This window comes from Ranitomeya imitator, chromosome 5 (assembly GCF_032444005.1).
Source record: "Ranitomeya imitator isolate aRanImi1 chromosome 5, aRanImi1.pri, whole genome shotgun sequence".
NCBI lineage: Eukaryota > Metazoa > Chordata > Amphibia > Anura > Dendrobatidae > Ranitomeya > Ranitomeya imitator.
In genome coordinates, this window is record NC_091286.1 from 171,486,454 (window position 1) to 171,510,895 (window position 24,442).

Consider the following 24,442-nt stretch of genomic DNA (forward strand, 5'->3'; position numbering starts at 1 on the left):
TGGCTTCCATGATGTCACCTCTCCGGCAATGCCGCCCTATATCCCTGCTCAGATCCAGCTCACACTAGGCTTCCCCACTTTCAAACTTGGAAGAAACCATTGTCTAGCGGCAGTGGACTTAACTAAAAGAGGATTTATCACCTTCACAAATACTAGGGGAAATGGCAATAAGGAGGCTGTATATCTAAATAACCATTGGATAAATCAAATTGCTTTTGAAAGCATAATTAGTGTGAATACATGAATTATGTTATGATCACAATTCATGGGGCAGCCATTTTGAGATTGGCAGTCCAGCCTGCTGTGTTCTAAAAAGAATACTCTGACACAATGTGTGTCCTGAAGTAGATGGCCTACTCGCTGCTGGAATTCCCAACGCAGAGAAGAGCCGTAGGAAGGGGACATTGTGAGCAGGACACTGCTGGGAGAAATTAATTTTATTTCCCCGCAGCGTCCTGGTTTTAGTTATCGGGGATTTGCTAGTTCATTCACCCCTGAGTATACAGAATGGCGGCTGCAACCATGGCCCTGACACTAACTGACACCTGGCCCCAATGCAGAGCCAGTGTCCGTCACTGCCCGGAGCGCAGATACAACCTTCACTCTGTATTCTCAGTGTGGCGACTTAACCAGCGCCGCCCATGTGACTAAAACCGGAATAATTGTGTCACGGGGCAGTAAATGGGAGAAGGAGATGAGGAATCTGGGCCCCTGAACTGCCCCTCAGGCTAGGTGGAGCCCTCTTTTTCCTTAACTTGGGGGTACCCTTGAAGGTAGGGAGGCACAAGTAACCGACCTGTCCCTATCTCCTGTTAAACCCTGAGCAAAGCCCCCAACCCAGGAGGTGAACAAGGTAAATAGCACCACAAAGCAAATAAACAGGATGACACAATATGAGAGTAACGGGAACACAATACTAAAAGGTGAATGCACAAACTACAAAGGGACAAAGTAATAGTAAAAAAAAAAATCAGCACTTAGCTTGTGCACACCGCTGCTAAACTCCACACCATAGATAGTACAGCAACAGCTCCAAACACCAGTCTTGGCTGACACCAGAGAGCTGCTCCTGCTAGGTTGGTCTCCAGAAAGGACCTGCATCACCAACAGTCAGCTGATGCACCAGGTGACCTTTTAAAGAATGTGGGCGTGGTAACCAGCATCATCAGCTGACCCAGCAACACTGCAGTAACACCAGGTTGCCAGCGGAGAAAAACTGCATTTAACTCCCAATGGCCTGAAACGAAAAAAGCTTTAATGTGTGTGGAACCAGAGCTGTCACAAATCCAAAAATGGATTGTGACAGTACCCCCTTTCAACGAGGGGCCTCTGGACCCTCAACACTGGACCTCACCAGTAAACAACATATGGTGAGGATGCCTCGATGCACCAGAGTTCATCTCGTCCCTCACCTGACCCTTAGGTTTATGTCGAATGCAGCACGATGGAGATAATGTTGGCGGCACAAATCTCCAGAGCGCCGACCTGTGGAATGAGTTGTGTACGGGCATTACTGGGGGTAACTCCAGCAGGTAAGTCCCTGGGTTGAGAATGGCCGACACCCGGTATGGCCCGATTACCCTCTAACTCCAGATTCCAGTACCATACTTCCACCTGATGTCTTTGATGGACACCCATATGTATTCATTCTCACACAGATCCGGACCTGAATGTTTATTTTCATGCCACAAGATGGTGAACTCTTTTCAGAACCGACAACAGAGGCGTCCCCCTGTGTCACCAAACACACACCCCCACAATGCACAGAGGGAACCACCACCCTAACCAGACCCCTCCTCCTAAGAGGTCTCTGACACACCGGGTTAGCATAAAGTGAGGGTAGAGTTTTGCCCCTACTCCCTGGCAGCACCTCTGCTGCCCCCACTGGAGAAGAAGGGGTAGGTTGTAGAAGGACGGCAGAGATCGTAGCTCCCGGGCAGCAGTCCTTACATGACTGACCCCAGCTGACTACTTCCCAATCTATGACCGGGTTGTGTTTTTTTTCAACCAAGGGAGTCCTAAGACCATGGAAGTTGGCATGCCCTCCAAGACTTAGCACGACAGGGACTCTTCATGTCATGTCCCTATACGCAGATGTATATTGTCTAGGACTTGGATAACACTCCCCTGGCTGAGTGGAACAAAGTCAATGGCCTAGACACTTAGGAGTCTCGCTAGCATCCTACACCTCAGGCCATGGGTCTGGACAAAGTGAGCATCCACCAGACTGACACCTGCTCCACTGTCTACAAGCACCGGAATTGTCTGTCACCCCTCCAAACCACCACTTCAGCAGGGATGGTGCACTGAGATAAGAAAATGGATGAAATATACACTCCCTGCTCTCCTCCCTCCACACGACCAGTGGGACGCGCTTCGGAGTGGATGATGGTATTTTGGTGCGAGCTGGGCAGACATTGGTGTAATGACCAGTCTGCCGACAGTAAGAACATGCCCCCACACCACGACGAACTGCAGGCAACCCCGTTTGGGAACCTACTCCTCTCACCTGCATGGGTTCATCCACCTGCACCGATGTGTCCTCTTCCCTAGCAATGACTACATGGGGCACATTAGGTGTATGCCTCTCCCTCAAGCGTCTATCCACCCGAATGGCAAGGGACATGGCGGCCTCCAATGAGCTGGGGGCAGCATACTGCACCAGAGGATCCTGTAACCTTGGGGTCATTCCACTGTGTATCCGTTGCCCACCTCCTGAACTCTGAGAAGTACTCAGCTGGTCGGCTCCCCTGCTTGATCTGACGGAGTCGGGATTCCGCCAGAGAGACGCCATCAGGATTACCATACACCAGCACCAATGCCGTGAAAAACCCATCCACCGACCGCAATGATGGTGAACTGGTCGGCAGGGAGAAGGCCCGGGACTGGGGATCACCCTTGAAAAGGGAGACTATAATCCACACACGCTTTTCCTTACTCCCTGATGAACGAGGGCGGAGCCTGAAGTACAACTTGCAGGCTTTCTTGAAAACCAAAAATGTATCTCTCCCTCCAGAACACCTGTTAGGGAGAGATATCTTGGGTTCTTGTTGAGCCTGCACCTGAGCTGAGGCCGAGAACCCCATAAACTGCTGCACCACCTCACCACGCAGACCCTTAAGCTCATCATTGACTGACTGGAGCAGTTGGGCAAAGGCCTGCATTTGAGCCATGAGTCACCAAAAAACAAAAAAAAAAACTAAGTTCGGTTGGTGATAATGTCACGGGCAATAATGGGAAAACAGGAGATGAGGAATCTGGGCCCCTTAACTCCCCCTCAGGCTAGGGGGAGCCCTGTCTTCCCTTATCTTGGGGGTACCCTTGAAGGTAGGGGGAGGCCCAAGTTACCTATCTGTCCCTATCTCCTGTTTAAACCCTGAGCTAAGCCCCCAACCCAGGAGGTGAGCAAAGTAAATAGCACCGCAAAGCAAATAAACAGGATGACACAATATGAGAGTAAGGGTACCGTCACACAGTGCAATTTTGATCGCTACGACGGCACGATTCGTGACGTTCGAGCGATATAGTTACAAGATCGCAGTGTCTGACACGCTCCTGCGATCAGGGACCCCGCTGAGAATCGTACGTCGCAGCAGATCGTTTGAAACTTTCTTTCGTCGTCTAATGTCCCGCTGTGGCGGCATGATTGCATGGTGTAACATATATCGTATACGATGTGCGCATAGTAACCAACGGCTTCTACATCGCACATACGTCATGAAATTATCGCTCCAGCGTCGTAGATTGCAAAGTGTGACAGCAGTCTACGACGCTGGAGCGATATTGTTACGACGCTGGAGCGTCACGGATCGTGCCGTCGTAGCGATCAAAATTGCACTGTGTGACGGTACCCTTAGGCTCCATGTGCACACGTTCATGTTTTTTTCGCGATAAAAACTCATTAAAAATGCATACATTTTGCATCCTATCGTTTAGAATGCATTCTGCATGTTTTGTGCACATGATTCGTTTTTTTCCGCGAAAAAAACGCATCGCGTTAAAAAAAACAGCATGTTCATTAATTTTGCGGATTTTCTGCGTTTTTCCCGCTATTCTATGCATTTGGGAAAAAACACACCAAAAACGCTTGCAGATTTCTGGCAGAAATGTCTGGTTTTTGTCAGGAAAATTTCTGCAAGAAATCCTGACATGTGCACATACCCTAAGGGGAACAGAATACCAAGAAGTGAATGCACAAACTACAAAGGGACAAAGTAGGATAAAATCAGCACTTGGCTTCTGCATACCGCTGCTAAACTCCACACCACAAATAGTACAGCAACAGCTCCAAACACCAGACTTGGCTGACACCAGAGAGCTGCTCCTGCTAGGTTGGTCTCCAGAAAGGACCTGTATCACCAACAGTCAGCTGATGCACCAGGTGACCTTTTAAAGGATGTGGGTGTGGTCACCAGCAACATCAGCTAATGCAGTAACACCAGGTTGCCAGCGGGGAAAATCTGCATTTAACCCCCAATGGCCTGAAAGTAAAAAAAGCTTTAATGTGTGTGGAACCAGAGCTGTCACAAATCCAAAAATGGATTGTGACAGATGGGGAGGAATTAAGTTCATTTTCTCCCAGCAGTGTTCGGCCAAGAGTGGGCGCAGGGCAGATTAATAGCGCTATTAACCTGCAGGTTAACCCATGGAATAAATGGCGCTATAATAATAAAAATCTGCAGTTTAATAGCATTTTTTCTGGTGACAGGTTCCCTTTAACACATAAAATTCAGAAATTTCTTGAATGCTTTTCAATTTGGTACGAGCCACATGGACGTTATGCACAGACCGTAAGACAGACAGACACACACACACACACACACACACACACACACACACACACACACACGATGTGGGGGACATGTGAAGCTCTGCCGCCACTGTGGATGTGGTGTGGGGGACATGTGAAGCTCTGCCACCACTGTCGATGTGGTGTGGGGGGGCGTGAAGCTCATTAGAGGAAGACAGACATACTGAGTGGCAGGAGCTTCCTGTGTGGATTACAGGGAGGCAATGGACTGCAGGGGTTTTTGGTGTAGATTAGAGGCAGACACTGGGTGGTTTGAGCGTTTGGTGTGGATTAGATTGAACTGCTGGGTGACAGGAGCTTTAGTAAGGATTAGGCCGGGATCACACATGCGAGAAATACGTCCGTGTCTCGCATGTGAAATCCAAGCTCTGGCGCCGGCACTCCAGAGTGGAGCGTGCGGCTCCATGTGTTGCTATGCAGCCGCACGCTCCGCTCTGGAGTGCCGGTGCCAGAGCTTGTTTTTCACATGCGAGACACGGACGTGTTTCTCGCGTGTGTGATCCCGGCCTTGGAGGAAGACTGGGAGACACTGGGTGGCAGTTGATCTTGGTGGGAAGTTGCAGAGACACTAGGTAGCAGGAGATTTTTGTAAGGATTACAGGGAGACACTGGGTGACAGGCTTTTGGTGGGTATTAGAGGGAGATGCTGGATAGCTGGGTCTTTTGGGGATTAAAGATATACACTTGCTATCAGGGGCTTGTGGTGGGATCAGAGTTATACACTGGGTAGCAGTTGGTGGGGATTAGAGGGAGGCACTACGTGGCAGGAGCTTTTGGTGAGCGACAATGGGTGGCAGGTAATTTGGGTGGGGATTAGAAAAGGACACTGGATGTCGGTAGCCTTTTATGGGGATTAGAGGGAAATAAAGGGTGACAGAGAATTTTGCTGGGGATACAGGGGGACACCGGGTGGCAGGTGATCTTGAGTGGGGGAGGGTCACACTGAAAAACTGATTTCACTAGGAGTTGGCAAACCGTAGGTACCACAGCTTGGTTCCTCTTTTGCAGCTTTTAGTACCTTGCTCTGCAATGTGTCCCTTAAATATATACAGTGGGGCAAAAAAGTATTTAGTCAGTCAGCAATAGTGCAAGTTCCACCACTTAAAAAGATGAGAGGCGTCTGTAATTTACATCATAGGTAGACCTCAACTATGGGAGACAAACTGAGAAAAAAAAATCCAGAAAATCACATTGTCTGTTTTTTTAACATTTTATTTGCATATTATGGTGGAAAATAAGTATTTGGTCAGAAACAAAATTTCATCTCAATACTTTGTAATATATCCTTTGTTGGCAATGACAGAGGTCAAACGTTTTCTGTAAGTCTTCACAAGGTTGCCACACACTGTTGTTGGTATGTTGGCCCATTCCTCCATGCAGATCTCCTCTAGAGCAGTGATGTTTTTGGCTTTTCGCTTGGCAACACGGACTTTCAACTCCCTCCAAAGGTTTTCTATAGGGTTGAGATCTGGAGACTGGCTAGGCCACTCCAGGACCTTGAAATGCTTCTTACGAAGCCACTCCTTCGTTGCCCTGGCGGTGTGCTTTGGATCATTGTCATGTTGAAAGACCCAGCCACGTTTCATCTTCAATGCCCTTGCTGATGGAAGGAGGTTTGCACTCAAAATCTCACGATACATGGCCCCATTCATTCTTTCATGTACCCGGATCAGTCGTCCTGGCCCCTTTGCAGAGAAACGGCCCCAAAGCATGATGTTTCCACCACCATGCTTTACAGTAGGTATGGTGTTTGATGGATGCAACTCAGTATTCTTTTTCCTCCAAACAGTTCCAGTTTGGTTTCATCAGACCATAGGACATTCTCCCAAAACTCCTCTGGATCATCCAAATGCTCTCTAGCAAACTTCAGACGGGCCCGGACATGTACTGGCTTAAGCAGTGGGACACGTCTGGCACTGCAGGATCTGAGTCCATGGTGGCGTAGTGTGTTACTTATGGTAGGCCTTGTTACATTGGTCCCAGCTCTCTGCAGTTCATTCACTAGGTCCCCCCGCGTGGTTCTGGGATTTTTGCTCACCGTTCTTGTGATCATTCTGACCCCACGGGGTGGGATTTTGCGTGGAGCCCCAGATCGAGGGAGATTATCAGTGGTCTTGTATGTCTTCCATTTTCTAATTATTGCTCCTACTGTTGATTTCTTCACTCCAAGCTGGTTGGCTATTGCAGATTCAGTCTTCCCAGCCTGGTGCAGGGCTGCAATTTTGTTTCTGGTGTCCTTTGACAGCTCTTTGGTCTTCACCATAGTGGAGTTTGGAGTCAGACTGTTTGAGGGTGTGCACAGGTGTCTTTTTATACTGATAACAAGTTTAAACAGGTGCCATTACTACAGGTAATGAGTGGAGGAAAGAGGAGACTCTTAAAGAAGAAGTTACATGTCTGTGAGAGCCAGAAATCTTGATTGTTTGTTTCTGACCAAATACTTATTTTCCACCATAATATGCAAATAAATTGTTAATAAAACAGACAATGTGATTTTCTGGATTTTTTTTTCTCAGTTTGTCTCCCATAGTTGAGGTCTACCTATGATGTAAATTACAGACGCCTCTCATCTTTTTAAGTGGTGGAACTTGCACTATTGCTGACTGACTAAATACTTTTTTGCCCCACTGTATGTGTATAATAGGGTCTGATTTTTGGGGTGACTGATTCCTTTTAATCTCTTAAGCCCCAAGGGTGGTTTGCACGTTAATGACCGGGCCAATTTTTACAATTCTGACCACTGTCCCTTTGAGTGTTATGCGGAAAATGCTAGGGGTGAACCCACTGAACCGCGACAGCGAACCTCCCCTGGGCGAGGGGACCAAGTAGACCACCCCCTATACAGGGAGTGGTAGGAGCAGGCCCAAGTAAGACTACTGCTACGGCAGCTGGTACAAAAGAGAATGGGATTAACAGAAGGAGAGACAAGAAGGGAATGGCTAGATCTGGACACAGAGGCACAGGGAGACAAACGTACAGAGTAAGGCTACGTTCACATTTGCGTTGTGCGATGTTGCGTCGGTGACGCAACGCACCGCAAACAAAAACGCAACTAAACGCATGCTATAAAATGCAGCGTTTTGCGACGCATGCGTCCTTTTTTGCCGAAATTTGGATGCAAAAAAAATGCAACTTGCTGCGTTTTCTGCACCCCACGCTTGCGGCAAAAATAACCGCATGCATCGAAAAACGCAGCACAACGCATGTCCATGCGCCCCCCATGTTAAATATAGGGGCACATGACGCATGCGTCGCTGCAACCGCGCAAAACGCTAATGTGAACGTAGCCTAAGGGCAGTGGATGGTATAGGCAAGAACACTGGAGTACTAGGAGAAGTGAGAAACAAATCGGCGGGCAAGGTGAAGGTACGGACAGGAGACAACGCTGACGTACGGGAACTCTGAGGGAATGGAGACACAGGCAGACTGGAGCTGGAAGGAAACAAAGGGGAGAGCAAGGTTAGTCAAAGGCAGACTGGCTAGGGAAACAAAGTCAGAAGACTGACTGCAGACAGAGCGCGGAGGGACACGGAGCCAGAATCACTTGCAAGGATACAAATGATAATTAGGCACCGCCAAACGGAAGAGGCGGCCTGATATGCAGAGCGGCAGTGTACCTTCTGGGTCTGGGTCCTCCAGGAGCATAAGAAGGAGCGAAGGAAGCGGCAGAATCAACGAGTGCTGTGCGCAGTAGGATCAGGAGCGCACGCACCCGAGGAGAGACAGAGACGGGACGAACGCGCAGGAGATCGGAAGCAGCAGGAGAAGCAGAAGCGTGCCGGGACGCCGTGGACAGGTGAGTATGAGAAGGCACCCGAGGCAGCAGCGTGCAACAATGAGGATATAACTCTGGAACGCTTCAACGGATCCTGATGATTCTGACATTGTTTTCTCGACATATTGTACTTCATGATAGTGGTAAAATTTCTTTGCTATTACCTGCGTTTGTTTGTGAAGAAATACGGAAATCTGGCGAAAAGTTTGAAAATTTCACAATTTTCAAACTTTGAATTTTTATGCCCTTAAATCACAGAGACAAAATACTTACTAAGTAACATTTCCCACATGTCTACTTTACATCAGCACAACTTTGGAACCAAATTTTTTTTTTTAGTTAGGGAGTTATAAGGGTTAAAAGTTGACCAGCAATTTCTCATTTTTGCAACACCATTTTTTTTCAGGGACCACGTCATATTTGAAGTCATTTTGAGGGGTCTTTATGATAGAAAATAACCAAGAGTGACACCATTCTAAAAACTGCACCCCTCAAGGTGCTCAAAACCGCATTCAAGAAGTTTATTAACCCTTCAGGTTTTTTCACAAAAAATTTACTTCAGCTCCAATTTGTTTTATTTTACCAAGGTAACAGGAGAAAATGGACCCCAAAAGTTTGTCCTGAGTTCGCCAATACCCCATATGTGGGGGTAAACCACTGTTTGGGCGCATGGCAGAGCTTGGAAGGGAAGGAGCACGATTTGACTTTTCTAGATGTGTGGTGAGCACTTTGACTCACCAAGTCCTTCAGAGAAGTTTATGATGCAGAGCCTTAAAAATATAAAAAATCATATTTTTTCACAAACATGATCTTTTCGCCCCCAATTTTTTATTTTCCCAAGGGTGAGAGAAGAAATTGGACCCCAAAAGTTGTTTTTCAATTTGTCCTGAGTACGCTGATACTCCATATGTGGGGGCAAACCACTGTTTAGGCGCATGGCAGAGCTCGGAAGGGAAGGAGCGCGATTTGACTTTTCAATGCAAAATTGACTGGAATTGAGATGGGACGCCATGTTGCATTTGGAGAGCCACTGATGTGCCTAAACATTGAAACCCCCCACAAGTGACCCCATATTGGAAACTAGACCCCCAAGGAACTTATCTAGATGTGTTGTGAGAACTTTGAACCCCCAAGTGTTTCACTACAGTTTATAACGCAGAGCCGTGAAAATAAAAAATCATTTTTTTCCCACAAAATTTTTTTTTTAGCCCCCCCCAAATTTTTTTTTCCCAAAGGTAACAAGAGAAATCGGACCCCAAAAGTTGTTGTCCAATGTGTCCTGAGTATGTTGATACCCTATATGTTGGGGTAAACCCCTTTTTGGGCACACGGGAGAGCTCGGAAGGGAAGGAGCACTCTTTTACTTTTTCAATGCAGAATTGGCTGAAATTGAGATCGGACGCCATGTCGCGTTTGGAGAGTCTAAACAGTGGAAACCCCCAATTCTAACTGAAACCCTAACCCAACCACACCCCTAACCCTGACACACCCCTAACCCTAATTCCTACCATAACCCTAACCACACCCCTAACCCTGACACACCCCTAACCCTAATCCCAACTGTAAATGTAATCTAACCCTAACTTTAGCCCTAACCCTAACTTTAGCCCCAGGCCTAACCCTAACTTTAGCCCCAACCCTAACCCTAATCGCAAAATGGAAATGAATACATTTTTTTTTATTTTATTTTTTTTCCCTAACTAAGGGGGTGATGAAGGGGGATTTGATTTACTATTTATAGTGGGCATTTTAGCGGATTTTTATGATTGGCAGCTGTCACACACTAAAAGACGCTGATTAATTCAATAAATTGTTTTTGCATCTCCACATTTTGAGAGCTATAATTTTTCCATATTTTGGTCCACAGAGTCTTTTTTTTTTTTTGCAGGACGAGTTGACGTTTTTATTGGTATCATTCGGGCATGTGACATTTTTTTTGATCGCTTTTTTTCCATTTTTTGTGAGGCAGAATGACCAAAAAACAGCTATTCATGAATTTCTTTTGAGGTGGGGCGCTTATATCATTCTACATTTGTTAAAATTGGTAAAGCGGTTTTATTCTTCGGTCAGAATGATTACAGCGATACCTCGTTTATATCTTTTTTTTATGTTTTGGCGCTTTTATACGATAAAGACTATTTTATAGAAAAAATAATTATTTTTGCATCGCTTTATTTGGAGGACTGTAACTTTTTTTATTCTTTCGCTGATGATGCTGTATGATGGCTCGTTTTTTGCGGGACAAGATGACGTTTTCAGCGGTACCATGGTTATTTATATCCATCTTTTTGATCGCGTGTTATTCCACTTTTTGTTTGGCTGTATAATAAAGCGTTGTCTTTTGCCTCGTGTTTTTTTTTTTTTAAGATGTTCACTGAAGGGGTTAACTAGTGGGACAGTTTTATAGGTGGGGTCGATACGGACGCGGCAATACTAAATATGTGTACTTTTTTTTATTATTTAGATAAAGAAATGTATTGATGGGAACAATATATATAGGAATTTTTTTTTTTTTTTTTTTTGCACATCTAAATTTTTTTTTAGGGGGGGACATCACACTATAGTGTCAGATCGCTTGCTCTGAGCAGGCACTTGTAAGCCACCCCCTGCAGCTTCCACACTGCTTGGGGCATATGATGACAAGCCGCCGAGCCCAGAAGCACGGGTCCCCGCCGAGACTGCCCGACTTCTTTGCCAGTGAATAGCCCGTGGGGACTGCAGGTAAAATGGCGCCCGGCGTCTCCATCCGGGTGCTCGCGCTCCTCACCGGGCTCTGGGGGAGGTGTTAGTGCTGCGGGAAATCAGCAGCAGCAATGTGCTGGTCCGCTAACAAGAGAAGTTATGCAGGGACTTCTCTCTTCCCAAAGAGCCTACTTAAAGGAAAATATGCATGTAATGCTACAGGAAATGAAGGGGGAGATCTCAGCCCTGGGAGAGCGCACCAGCCATATGGAAAAAAAAATGGCTGAATACACTAAATCATTTAATGTGCTGGTGGCTGAAAATGAAGATCTCAGAGAACAATTGTCACGGGTCAGTGGTAAAGTGTATGACCTTGAAGATAGATCCCGTAAGAATAACATCCACATAAAGGTACCGTCACACTCAGCAACTTTGCAAAGATTACGACAACAATCTGTGACGTTGCAGCGCCCTGGATAGCGATCTCGTTGTGTTTGACACGCAGCAGCGATCTGGATCCCGCTGTTATATCGCTGGTCGGAGCTAGAAGTCCAGAACTTTATTTCGTCATTAGAGCGGCGTGTATCGTCATGTTTGACAGCAAAAGCAACGACACCAGCAACGTTTTACATGGAGCGAGAACGAGAAGTGAGTCGCCGTTACGTCACTGGATCGCTCCTGCATCGTTCTGGAGTTGCTGTGTTTGACGCCTCTACAGTGACCTAAACAGCGATGCTCCAGCGATCTAGTTTGTCGGATTGTTGTCTATATCGCTGCAGCGTCTCTGATTGTGACGGTACCTTTAGGGGTATACCGGAGGTGGTCACTGATAAAGATTCTGCCTTTCTACAAAAATATCTTCAGGCTGTTCTTCTTGAATTATCCACCAGAGATTTGACGGTTGATAGAGTTCACAGAACACCTAAGCCAAGACATGTGGATCAGGATCTCTCTAGAGATACATTGGCAAGACTGCACTTTTTTACTACTAAGGATATATTCATGCAAAAGATGAGAATGAGTCCAGTGTTGCCTGAACAGCTGCAGAGTCTCCAAGTTTTCACAGACTTATCCGCTGTGACTTTGGCTAAAAGGATAGAGTTTGCATGTGTGTGAAGCCCCTCGGGATGTTGGAACAAGATTATAGATGGGGTTTAACCCAGTAAAGCTGCTGATTTCATATGATGGGCGGATGGTGGTCTATCATTCCCCTAAACAAGTGGAGGATAAACTTACCAGTTGGAAATTTCCTTTTGTTCCTAAGCAGCAGTCACTAAGGGAAAAAGATTGCCAAGGAGTGATTTCCGGCTGACATGGAGGGAGCGATTTTCTCTGGAGCCTTGTGGAGGGTTACCATTCTTGTGATCCAGGACTGTGAGCAACTTCAGTAGAGGGATAGTGGAGTTGGAAGAGCTCACTTGCCCCATGCAGTTACTGTGTCTGCGTATTATAACTGATGTTTGTAGGTTGCGTCTGAACCTTTGCATCCTGATTCTTGGTTCATGTTTTTGTTTTTCATGTTTGTTCATCTTTGCTGTCTTTTGTATGATCTATACTTTGGTACTTGTATACTTGACATCTTCACACAGCATTGTGTATGTCGGGTAGGCTTGTGTACACATAACCGGGTCATGAAAGTGGGGGCACGGGGAATGTTAATTGTGCTTCAGATGAATAGGCATAGGAAATTCTGTGGAGTATCCAAATTTTATCCCTGAACGTAAGGGGATTGAATTCCCCGGTGAAAAGATCTGTTATGGAGAGAAGTGCGGAAGTCACGGGCCTAAATTATCTGTTTACAGGAGATGCATTTGTTGGAGGCTGATAATTGCACTATACATCATCTGCAATTCCCTCATATATTCCTTGCTAATAATAAGAGTAAAAAAGAAGGGGTTTGTATAATGATCAAAATTATGGTTGCTTTTAAAAATCTCCATATGCATGCGGACCCGGCAGGCAGATTTTTTATATTAATTTGCTCCTTAAATGGAGAGTTATACACACTGGTAGTATTATATTCCCAAATGAAGCACAATGCCCCTTCATGCACAATGTTTTCCAGAAAACATCTGAAGTAGCCAAGGCTGAGAGAATCCTATGTGGGGACTTTAATATTCCAGTGGACAGAGTTGCAGATTGTTCCAATAGGACAGTCCGAGTCCGGAGGGAGTTGAAATCATTAATAAATGAATACCATCTACATGACTTTTGGAGATATTCCCATGCTGATGAAAAGGATTATACTTTCTACTAGATGGAGGCCCGATGCTATCGCATCGGGAGGGTGGTTTTGCGGCGGGGGATTCCCAGCAGCGGGGGGGGGGGGGGGGGTGGTGATCTGCCGATGACCCGCTGGTGGTCCTGCGCAAGGGCTTGGTACCACCAGCGGGTGCCATATTGGAATACCCATCACGGAAGTGAATGACAGACAATTTAAGGTAATTATATAACTAGATTCCTTTCGTGATCAGACTTATAGTATGATAGATTTACTTCTAGTGAACAATAAGGCATTCGGTAGATGCATTTCATTCGAATATTGGTCTGATTTCATGGTCGGATCAGGCCCCTGTATGCCTGAAATTAGCTCTGCGTCACCAGGCTAACCCGTCCTCCAGATGGCGGCTGAATAGGTTTCTCCTTCTGAATGAACAGGTAGTAAATGGAGTATCTGCGGAACTGACACATTATTTGCAATAAAATGATAATGGCGAAGTAACTGATGAATCAGGGCTAATGAGTATATTCTAAGGACGGAATCGGGATCTAGCGGGATTTCCATCCTATATAGTGCTTTGAATATACCAGCTGTTGATACTAAATTACCATATATTATTTGGTAGGAGGGGGATCTAGTCATATCCCTTGACCTGGAGTCATGGAAGGAGGGTTTAAGAGAGGTGCAAAGAGTATCATCTTGCCTAAATCACCTGGAACAGTTAAAAAAAAAAAAAAAAAAAAGTGCACTTAAGGTGGTACCAATGTCCGACGCAGTTAGCTCATTTTGGTCCTAACCAATTACAGGTGTGTTGGAGAGGTTGTGGGCAAAGGGGGACACTAGGTCACATGTGGTGGTCGTGTCCGGTTATAGCTCAATTTTGGGTAGATATTGGTAATCTAATACGAGAGGTCCTTGGGATACAGTTGGTTTTGGAGTCCAATTTGGGAGTTTTATATATTGGCATAGATAAAATACTTCCGGTGCTTAGAGGTTCTTTCTCGCATATTTTGATAGCAGCCAGGTTAGCTCTGGCGGCTAGGTGGAGGAGGACAAGTTTGCCATCCATAAAAGAGGTGATTGGGAAAGTTAATATACACTGCCAATATGAATTAGCGTTGGCTCATTCCATCTCGGTTAAAAAGAGAATTCAGGGTATATGGGATCCAATGCTGGATAGCCAGAGGTCAGCCCCTTTCCACTGAGATGTAAATCTTATTTGACCCTATGAAACTTGCATTATTGGGATTATTATAAATTAAACATGCGGCGCACATGGATACTGATACCATTGGGTGTTATACCGACCACATGCGTGCAGCATGATGACGCCAGCAGAGTGTTCTTTTTCATGTGTGGGGTGTCACGGGCACATGCCGGTGCTCTATAAATATTTCAGCAGGGACAGGACATAATTATCCTTCCCCTTTGAGAAAGCGGTCACGCGAAACGCGCGTTAGGGGCCGTGGGAAGGTCACTTGGTAGTCCGGACCAACTATGGGTGAGCATACACGTTATCCTATTAATATGTGCTGTCATTGGATGCACTAGATTAGAGTATTTCATGGGATAATAGTGCTCAAAAGATGTAACCACTTTATTGTGATTATATAAGGGAATCTGTCACCCACAAAATCGAAGAAGAGCTAAGCCCCCTGGCATCAGGGGCATATCTACAGCATTCTGTAATGCTGTAGATAAGCCTCGATATATCCTGAAAGATGAGAAAAAGAGGTTAGATTATACTCACCCAGGGGCGGTCCCGCTGCAGTCCGGTCCGATGGGCGTCGCGGTCCGGTCCGGGGCCTCCCATCTTCTTACGATGACGTCCTGTATTCACTCTGTGGTTCTGGCGCAGGCATATTTTGTCTGCCCTGTTGAGGAGCAGGAGCCGGGAAAGGTCAGAGAGGACAAAGAACGCCTGCGCTGGAGCCGCAGCCTGAAGACAAGAGGACGTCATTCGATGAAGATAGGCCCTGGACCGGACCGTGACGCCCATCGGATCGGAATGCCCCCCCCCCCCTCCAGGTGAGTATAATCAAACCTCTTATTCTCATCTTTCAGGATACATCGGGGGCTTATCTACAGCATTACAGAATGCTGTAGATAAGTCCCTGATGCTGGTGGGCTTAGCTCATTTTCGATTTTGGGGGTGACAGGTTCCCTTTAACATTATAGTACTCTTATTGACTCACCCTGGTCGTATAGTGGACTTGTGTCCTACCTTTAGTGTATCGGTTGTTTTTTTCCTCTTCTTTGCATGTTGGATTTTTATTTATTTTTTCTGTCATGTGCGATTTTGATAAAAAATTTATATAATAACATAATAAAAGTTTATATTATAATTTTGGTGTTTATATTCCTTTTCACTGGTTTTCAAATGTTCTATTTGGAGTAGTGCACCTACGAAATACACTTTTGACCTTTGGGAGAGCCAAATCATTGAATAATACTCTCAGCTATTTATACAATTACATGTTCTTTGATTATCGTGTTTGCCATTATTGGGATTATGTCATCATGCTTTAACCCCTTAATGACCGCCAATACGCCTTTTAACTGACCTGAGATATAAGAGACTTATATCCCCATACAGGTGACAATCCAGCAGCTGTCGGCTGTCCACTATAGCTGACAACTTGCTGCATCAGCCATGATCAGTGTTTGCACCATCCAAATCTATTTAACCCCTTAGATGCTGCTGTCAGTAGTGACTACATCATTATAAATGGTTAGCAGAGTGTGGGGGCTTCCTCTTTATCCCAATTGGTGCCCTCAGATCATGATTGTGTGGTCCTGATGTTTGTCATGGCAATTCATGACCAAATAGCGGCCTTAGAGTCTGACGGCTGTAGTATTCTGTTCAGAAGTTAGTGACATTTAGGTGGTAAAAATACACATTTTCATTTTTCTCATGCCACTTTGCATTAATTCCTGAAAATCACCCGAAGAGTTAATAAACTACCTGACAGCAGTTTTCAATATGTCAGGGGGTGCTGTTTTTAATATGGTATCACTTGTGGGGGTTTCCCTAAATATAGGACCCCCAAATTCACTTCAAACATGGATAGGTCCCTAAAAAAATACATTTTGCAAATTTCCTTGAAAAAATTTTAAATTGCTGCTACATTTTTAAACCTCCTAAAATGCTAACAAAATAAAATAACATTTTGCAAATGGTGCTGATGTAAAGCAGACATGTGGGAAATATTATTTATTAATGTTTTGCTGTGGTATGACTATCGGGATTAAAGGGATAATCATTCAAAGTTTAAAAATTGCTAATTTTTTAACATTTTTTTCAAATTTCTGATATGTTTTGTGTTTATTTATAAAAAATATCAACCTAAATTTACCATTTTCATAAAGTATAATGTGTCACGAAAAAACAATCTCAAATTCACTTGGATTTGTTATTATTATTTTATTATTATTATTGGATGGTGAAGAAGTCATATTTTAATGAGTAAAAGTAGAATGTGTACAGGTACCTATCCTATTTTGTTGTTGTATGTGTTTGTGGGTTTTGTTTGACCTTTTGTGTTCAAAATTTTCTAAAAATTTAATAAAAATGCATTGGTTAAAAAAACCAAAAAGAAATTCATGAATTGCTGGTTTTTGTTCATTCTGCCTCACCAAAATCGGAATAAAAAGCGATCAAAAGGTGTCATGTGCCCAAAAATGGTACCAATAAAAACATCAACTCGTCCCGCAAAATAACAAGACCTCACATGACTGTGGGCCAATATATGAAAAAATCATAGCTCTCAAATTGTGATGATGCAAAAACCATTTTTTTTGCAATAAAAAGCGTTTTTCAGTGTGTGACAGCTGCCAAACATAAAAACCCACTATAAATAGTAAATCAACCCCCCCCTTTATCACCCCCTTAGTTATGGAAAAATAAAAAAAATGTATTTCCATTTTCCCGTTAGGGTTAGGGCTAAAGTTATGGTTAGGGTTGTGGCTAAAGTTAGTGTTGGGGCTAAAGTTAGGATTACGGTTGGGATTAAGGTTAGGGGTGTGTTAGGGTTAGGTTTGTGGTTAGGGTTATGGTTAGGGTTGGGATTAGGGTCAGGGGTGTGTTGGGGTTAGGGTTGTAGTTAGAATTGGGGGGTTTCCACTGTTTAGGCACATCAGCGGCTTTCCAAACGCGACATGGCGTCTGCTCTCAATTCCAGCCAATTCTTTGAAAAAATACTGCGCTCTTTCCCTTCCGAGCTCTGCAATGCGCCCAAACAGTGGTTTACCCCAACATATGGGGTATCGGCGTACTCGGGACAAATTGCACAACAAGTTTTGGGGTCCAATTTCAACTGTTACCCTTGGGAAAATACAAAATTGGGGGCAAAAAGATCATTTTAGTGAAAAAAATATGATTTTTTTTATTTTTACGGCTCTACATTATAAACTTCTGTGAAGCACTTGTGGGTTCAAAGTGCTCACCACACATCTAGATAAGTTCCTTGTGGGGTCTACTTTCCAAAATAGTATCACTTGTGGGGGGTTTCCACTGTTTAGGCACATCAGGGGCTCTCCAAACGCGACATGGCGTCCGATCTCAATTCCAGCCAATTTTGCATTGGAAAGTCAAACAGCGCTCCTTCCCTTCTCAGCTGGTTTACGTTTATGTATGGGGTATAATCGTACTCAAGACTAAATGTACAACAACCTTTGGGGTCCAATTTCTCCATATACCCTTGGTAAAATAAAACAAAGTGGATTTGAAGTAAAAAATTTTTGAAAAAAATAAAAAGAAATAAAAATTTAAATATTCATTTTTTTTTTAAACAATCCAAAAATTCCTGTGAAGCACCTGAAGGGTTAATAAACTTTTCTGTAGACCCCTCAAAGTGACTTTAAATGTGATGTGGTCCCAAAAAAAATAAAAAACACAAAAAAAATGAGTTTTGTAAAAATGAGAAATCGCTGGTCAACTTTTAAGGCCGGTATCACACTAGAGAGTTTTACGGATGTATGAAAGGCGCAAAAACTACGCATTGCACACGGACCAATGATTCTCTATGGGTCATCTCCTATCTGCCGTATATTTCACAGCCGTATTTTACAGGCGTAGAAAATCGAACGATGCTGCGTTTGTCAGCGTATTGCGCAAAAAATCCGACAGTGAAAGTCTATGGGGGCGAGAAAAATACGGATTACACTCGGACCATCAGTGTGACTTGCGAGAAATACGCAGCAGTATTCTAGAGAAAAGCCGGTAATTCAGTGCAGTGTACAGTAAAATCACACTGACAGGTTAGAATAGAATAGATCAAATAAATTTCTACACAGTTTATTATACTTTTAATCCAAATGACGACCCTCGTTCTGTAAAAGAAAAAAGCAACAATATCCCATACCTTTCCGTCGCTCAGTCACGTCCCACGCTGTAAATCCATCTGAAGGGGTTAAATAATTTTACAGCCAGGAGCCTGCTAATGCAGCTGTGCTCCTGACTGTAAAATCTGGGGAATGAATTGAAAGCAGAGGAACATAGCATCGTAGAATTGCGGTGATGCGCCCCCTGCTGGTATAAACTCATATGAACTCGAGTGTGGGAATTTTTCTGAATATTTTCTCACGCTCGAGTTCTTATGAGTTTATACCAGCAGGGGGTGCAGCACCACAAGTCTACGATGCTACTTTCCCCTGCTTTCAATTCATTCCCCAGTTTTTACAGCCAGGGACGGCTGCATTAGCAGGCTTCTGGCTGTAAAATTATTTAACCCCTTCAGATGGATTTACAGCGTGGGACGTGACTGAGCTCCGGAAAGGTATGGGATATTGTTGCTTTTTTCTGTTTTACAGAACGAGGGTCGTCATTTGGATTAAGGGTATTATAAACTATTACAACCCCCTTATTTTCCTAATGTGCTTGTGTGTGTTTTATTAACCATTTACTACTATTTGATTAATAATGGATAGGTGTCTTATTGACATCTCTCCATTATTAACCAGGTTTAATGTCACCTTACAATACCAAGGTGACATTACTCCATATCCCACCGCTACAGGGGAGTGGGTAGAGAGAGGCTAAGTACCAGAATAGGCGCATCTTACAGATGTGCCTTTTCTGGGGTGGCTAGGGGCAGATGTTTTTAGCCGGGAGGGGGGTCAATAACCATGGTCCCTCTCTAGGCGATTAATATCTGCACTCAGTCACTGGCTTTCCCACTCTGGCGGAGAAAATTGCGCGGGAGCCCACGCCAGTATTTTCCACGATTTAACCCTTTATTTTATTATTTTAACAGAGCCCCCAAATTTTGCACACAGACTCTACTAACATTAGTAGTGAGGAATATGCCCAAAAAAAGGGATATGAAATGTTTACTGTATGTAAACCATGTCTCGTATCATGTCTGGTTTGGGAAGGAGATGGCAAAAGCGGGCAATTGAATTACCGGCTTTTCTGCTATCTCGCGCTGTATGAAATATATATATATTTTCATGAATATTTGAGGCCATGGATCCATCCTATGTCCAATTTGCAAGCCGGCGAGAAAATCTCGCCGTATGGATGCCATGCGGATTACATACGGAGGTTTACATGCGCAAAATACGCAGCCACACCCTGCCTGCAGATGACATACGGATTACTGTTTTGTGATCATTTCTGCGTATTATGCCTGTAAAATACTGAAAGTATTTCCCTACGCTGAGTGTGACACTGGCCTAACCCCATTATAACTTTCTAACAAAAATAAATTTTGGTGCCAAAATTGTGCTGATGTAAAGTAGACATGTGAAAAATGTTACTTAAGTATTTTGTGTGACATATTATTATTATTATTGTTCTAGCGCCATTTATTCCATGGCGCTTTGCATGTGAGGAGGAGTATATATAATAAAAACAAGTACAATAATCTTAAACAATACAAGTCATAACTGGTACAGGAGGAGTGAGGACCCTGCCCGCGAAGGCTCACAATCTACAAGGGATGGGTGAGAATACAGTAGTTGAGGATAGAGCTGGTCCTGCAGCGGTTTGGTCGATCGGTGGTCACTGCAGGTTGTAGGCTTGTCGGAAGAGGTGGGTCTTCAGGTTCTTTTTGAAGGTTTCTATGGTAGGCGAGAGTCTGATGTGTTGTGGTAGGGGGTTCCAGAGTAGGGGTGATACGCGAGAGAAATCTTGTATACGGGAAGAGGAGATAAGAGGGGAGTAGAGAAGGAGATCTTGTGAGGATCGGAGGTTGCGTGTAGGTAAGTACCAGGAGATGAGGTCACAGATGTATGGAGGAGACAGGTTGTGGATGGCTTTGTACGTCATGGTTAGGGTTTTGTAGTGGAGTCTCTGGGCAATGGGGAGCCAGTGAAGGGATTGACAGAGGGGAGAGGTCGGGGAATAGCGGGGGGACAGGTGGATTAGTCGAGCAGCAGAGTTTAGAATAGATTGGAGGGGTGCGAGTGTGTTAGAGGGGAGGCCACAGAGCAGGAGGTTGCAGTAGTCAAAGCGAGAGATGATGAGGGCATGGACTAATGTTTTTGCAGATTCTTGGTTGAGGAATGATTGGATTCGTGAAATATTTTTGAGTTGAAGTCGGCAGGAAGTGTAAAGGGCTTGGATATGTGGTTTGAAGGAGAGATCAGCGTCAAGGATTACCCCGAGGCAGTGAGCTTGTGGGACTGGGGAGAGTGGGCAGCCATTTACTGTAATGGATAGGTTCTTTGGGGGGGGTCGCGTGATATGGGGGAAAGATGATGAATTCTGTTTTGTCTATGTTAAGTTTCAGAAATCTAGCGGAGAAGAAGGATGAAATAGTAGACAGACATTGAGGGATTCTGGTTAGTAGGGAGGTGATATCTGGTCCAGAGATGTAGATCTGTGTGTCATCAGCATAGAGGTGATATTGAAAGCCATGAGATTCTATGAGCTGTCCCAGGCCAAAGGTGTAAATGGAGAAGAGCAGGGGCCCAAGGACTGAACCTTGTGGGACTCCGACAGATAGGGGGCGAGGTGAGGAGGTGGGGTGTGAGTGGGAGACACTGAATGTTCGGTCTGTTAGGTATGATGAGATCCAGGATAGGGCCAAGTCTGTGATGCCAAGGGATGAGGGGGTCTGTAATAATAGGGAATGGTCCACTGTGTCAAAGGCAGCCGACAGGTCCAGGAGGAGGACGACAGAGTAGTGTCGCTTGCTCTTGGCGGTTAAGAGGTCATTGGTGACCTTAGTTAGGGCAGTTTCAGTGGAATGGTGTGACCGGAAGCCAGATTGTAAGCGGTCAAAGAGGGAGCAAGAAGAGAGATGGGAGGACAGTTCAAGGTAAACGTGGTGTTCTAGTAGTTTGGAGGCATAAGAGAGAAGTGATATAGGGCGATAGTTAGATACAGAGAATGGGTCAAGAGAGGGCTTTTTGAGGACAGGTGTGATGGAGGCATGTTTAAAGCTTGAGGGGAAAACACCAGTTGTTGATAGGGCATTTAAGGGCATTTTTAAGGACATGAAAATTTATAGTTGAAAATCGCGAAATTTTCGCCAAATTTCCTTTTTGTTTTCCACAAATAGACGCAAGTCATATCAAATTATTTTCCAGGTCACCACCTGACAGCACACTGGAGGACGTCCTTCTTATCCTTGATGAGACAGGAAACACGAGAGGTTAAAAGGACCCTCCCCCTACCACCCTTCAGTGTTTTTCCTGTCCCATCATGGATAGGTACGGACGAGAGGATCTACCGTTCTGTGCGGGAGGGGTGTGGATCGGGGGGCTCTGCCTCACCCTTCCCTCCATGAGACACCCGCTGGCTGACACCCGCCCGAGGGTCCCTCGGCCTACCAGTGTAGCGCTGCTCCTGGTATGGGGATCGCTTCTCCCTGGCGGGGGCTCTCGATCCCTCCGTCGCGTCCCCAGGTGCGAGCGATCCAAGCGGCGGCCTCTGCAGATGCCGGTGTCTCCATGCGGCCTCTGGGGGAACCAGATCCTCGCTGCACCTTCCTCTCTTTCCGGCTGCGCGTCACTTCCGGTTTGCGGCTGAGGAGGACAGACGGCGTCTGCAACAGGAAGTGCAGAGAGAGAGCGGTGGAGAGCGCGGGAGCGCTGATTTGAACAGAGAAACATCTGAACAATTGGGTCCTTTACAAAAGGTTCAAGATGGAGTCGATTCGGTCTACCATCCCTCTGTTGGGAAGAGACATGGTAATGTGCACTCTAGATTTGAAGAGTGCATATTACCATGTACCCATTTACCTAAGCCATCAGAGGTTCCTGCGGTTCGCGGTAAACTTGGAAGGAAAGATCTACCATTTCCAATTCCGCTGTCTCCCCTTCGGCCTGGCTTCCGCTCCCAGGGTTTTTACAAAACTTATGGTGGAAGTAGTCGCTTACCTGAGGAATCAGGATATAATGGTGGTTCCCTACTAAGATGACTTTTTAGTAGCGGCAGACTCAGAAATCCAGCTCAGGATCAACTGTCAGTCCCTCATCTCAACACTAGAGAATCTGGGATGGATCATAAATTGGGAAAAATCAGATTTAATTCCAAAACCCAGAATAAAATTCTTGGGAGTCATGCTCGATTCGCAAGCAAGAATGTCCTTTCATCCAGAAGACAGGCTAGAGGGTATAATAAAGAAGATCCATCACTTTTCTCGAGGCCGAAATACGATAAGAGACGGGATGAAAGTACTAGGTCTGATGACGGCCTGTATCCCTTGCGTAAGATGGAGCCAATTTCACTCCCGACAGCTTCAGCAGGGAGTTCTGAGGGACTGGAACAGAAGGCAGAACTCACTGAACCGGACCCTGAACCTTACTTCTCAGGTCAAAAGATCTCTGGTGTGGTGGACTCTTTCCAGAAACCTCCGACTGGGGGTGCCATGGCTTCAAACACAGAGCGTATCTGTTACGACAGATGCCAGTCAGCTCGGTTGGGAAGGTCTTGTCCAAGGAAGATATTTTCAAGGTCGCTGGGAAAGGAAAGACAGCAACCAGTCATCGAACCACAGAGAACTACATGCGGTTTGGAGGGTCTTAACGGCAGCGCAGCATCTGCTGCAGAACAAACACGTGAAGGTCTTCTCAGACAACACGACAACGGTAGCCTTCCTGCGGCATCAAGGGGGCCAAAGACATCTGGCATTACAGGACCTGGCGGAACAGATCTTCAGGTGGGCAGAAAGGTCGGTTCTGTCAATCTTGGCGGTCCACCTGGAGGGTTCCAAGAACCAGTTGGCAGATTTCCTCAGCAGGAAATCTTACAGATGTGCCTTTTCTGGGGTGGCTAGGGGCAGATGTTTTTAGCCGGGAGGGGGGTCAATAACCATGGTCCCTCTCTAGGCGATTAATATCTGCACTCAGTCACTGGCTTTCCCACTCTGGCGGAGAAAATTGCGCGGGAGCCCACGCCAGTATTTTCCACGATTTAACCCTTTATTTTATTATTTTAACAGAGCCCCCAAATTTTGCACACAGACTCTACTAACATTAGTAGTGAGGAATATGCCCAAAAAAAGGGATATGAAATGTTTACTGTATGTAAACCATGTCTCGTATCATGTCTGGTTTGGGAAGGAGATGGCAAAAGCGGGCAATTGAATTACCGGCTTTTCTGCTATCTCGCGCTGTATGAAATATATATATATTTTCATGAATATTTGAGGCCATGGATCCATCCTATGTCCAATTTGCAAGCCGGCGAGAAAATCTCGCCGTATGGATGCTATGCGGATTACATACGGAGGTTTACATGCGCAAAATACGCAGCCACACCCTGCCTGCAGATGACATACGGATTACTGTTTTGTGATCATTTCTGCGTATTATGCCTGTAAAATACTGAAAGTATTTCCCTACGCTGAGTGTGACACTGGCCTAACCCCATTATAACTTTCTAACAAAAATAAATTTTGGTTCCAAAATGGGGATCGCTTCTCCCTGGCGGGGGCTCTCGATCCCTCCGTCGCGTCCCCAGGTGCGAGCGATCCAAGCGGCGGCCTCTGCAGATGCCGGTGTC

General features: G+C 45.2%; 1 protein-coding gene across 4 annotated transcripts in view; it reads left to right on the forward strand.

Annotated features, from left to right (window-relative positions):
- Positions 1-24,442, forward strand: part of PHF10 (PHD finger protein 10) — a 307,704-nt gene that overhangs the window by 43,037 nt on the left and 240,225 nt on the right. The window lies entirely within an intron of this gene.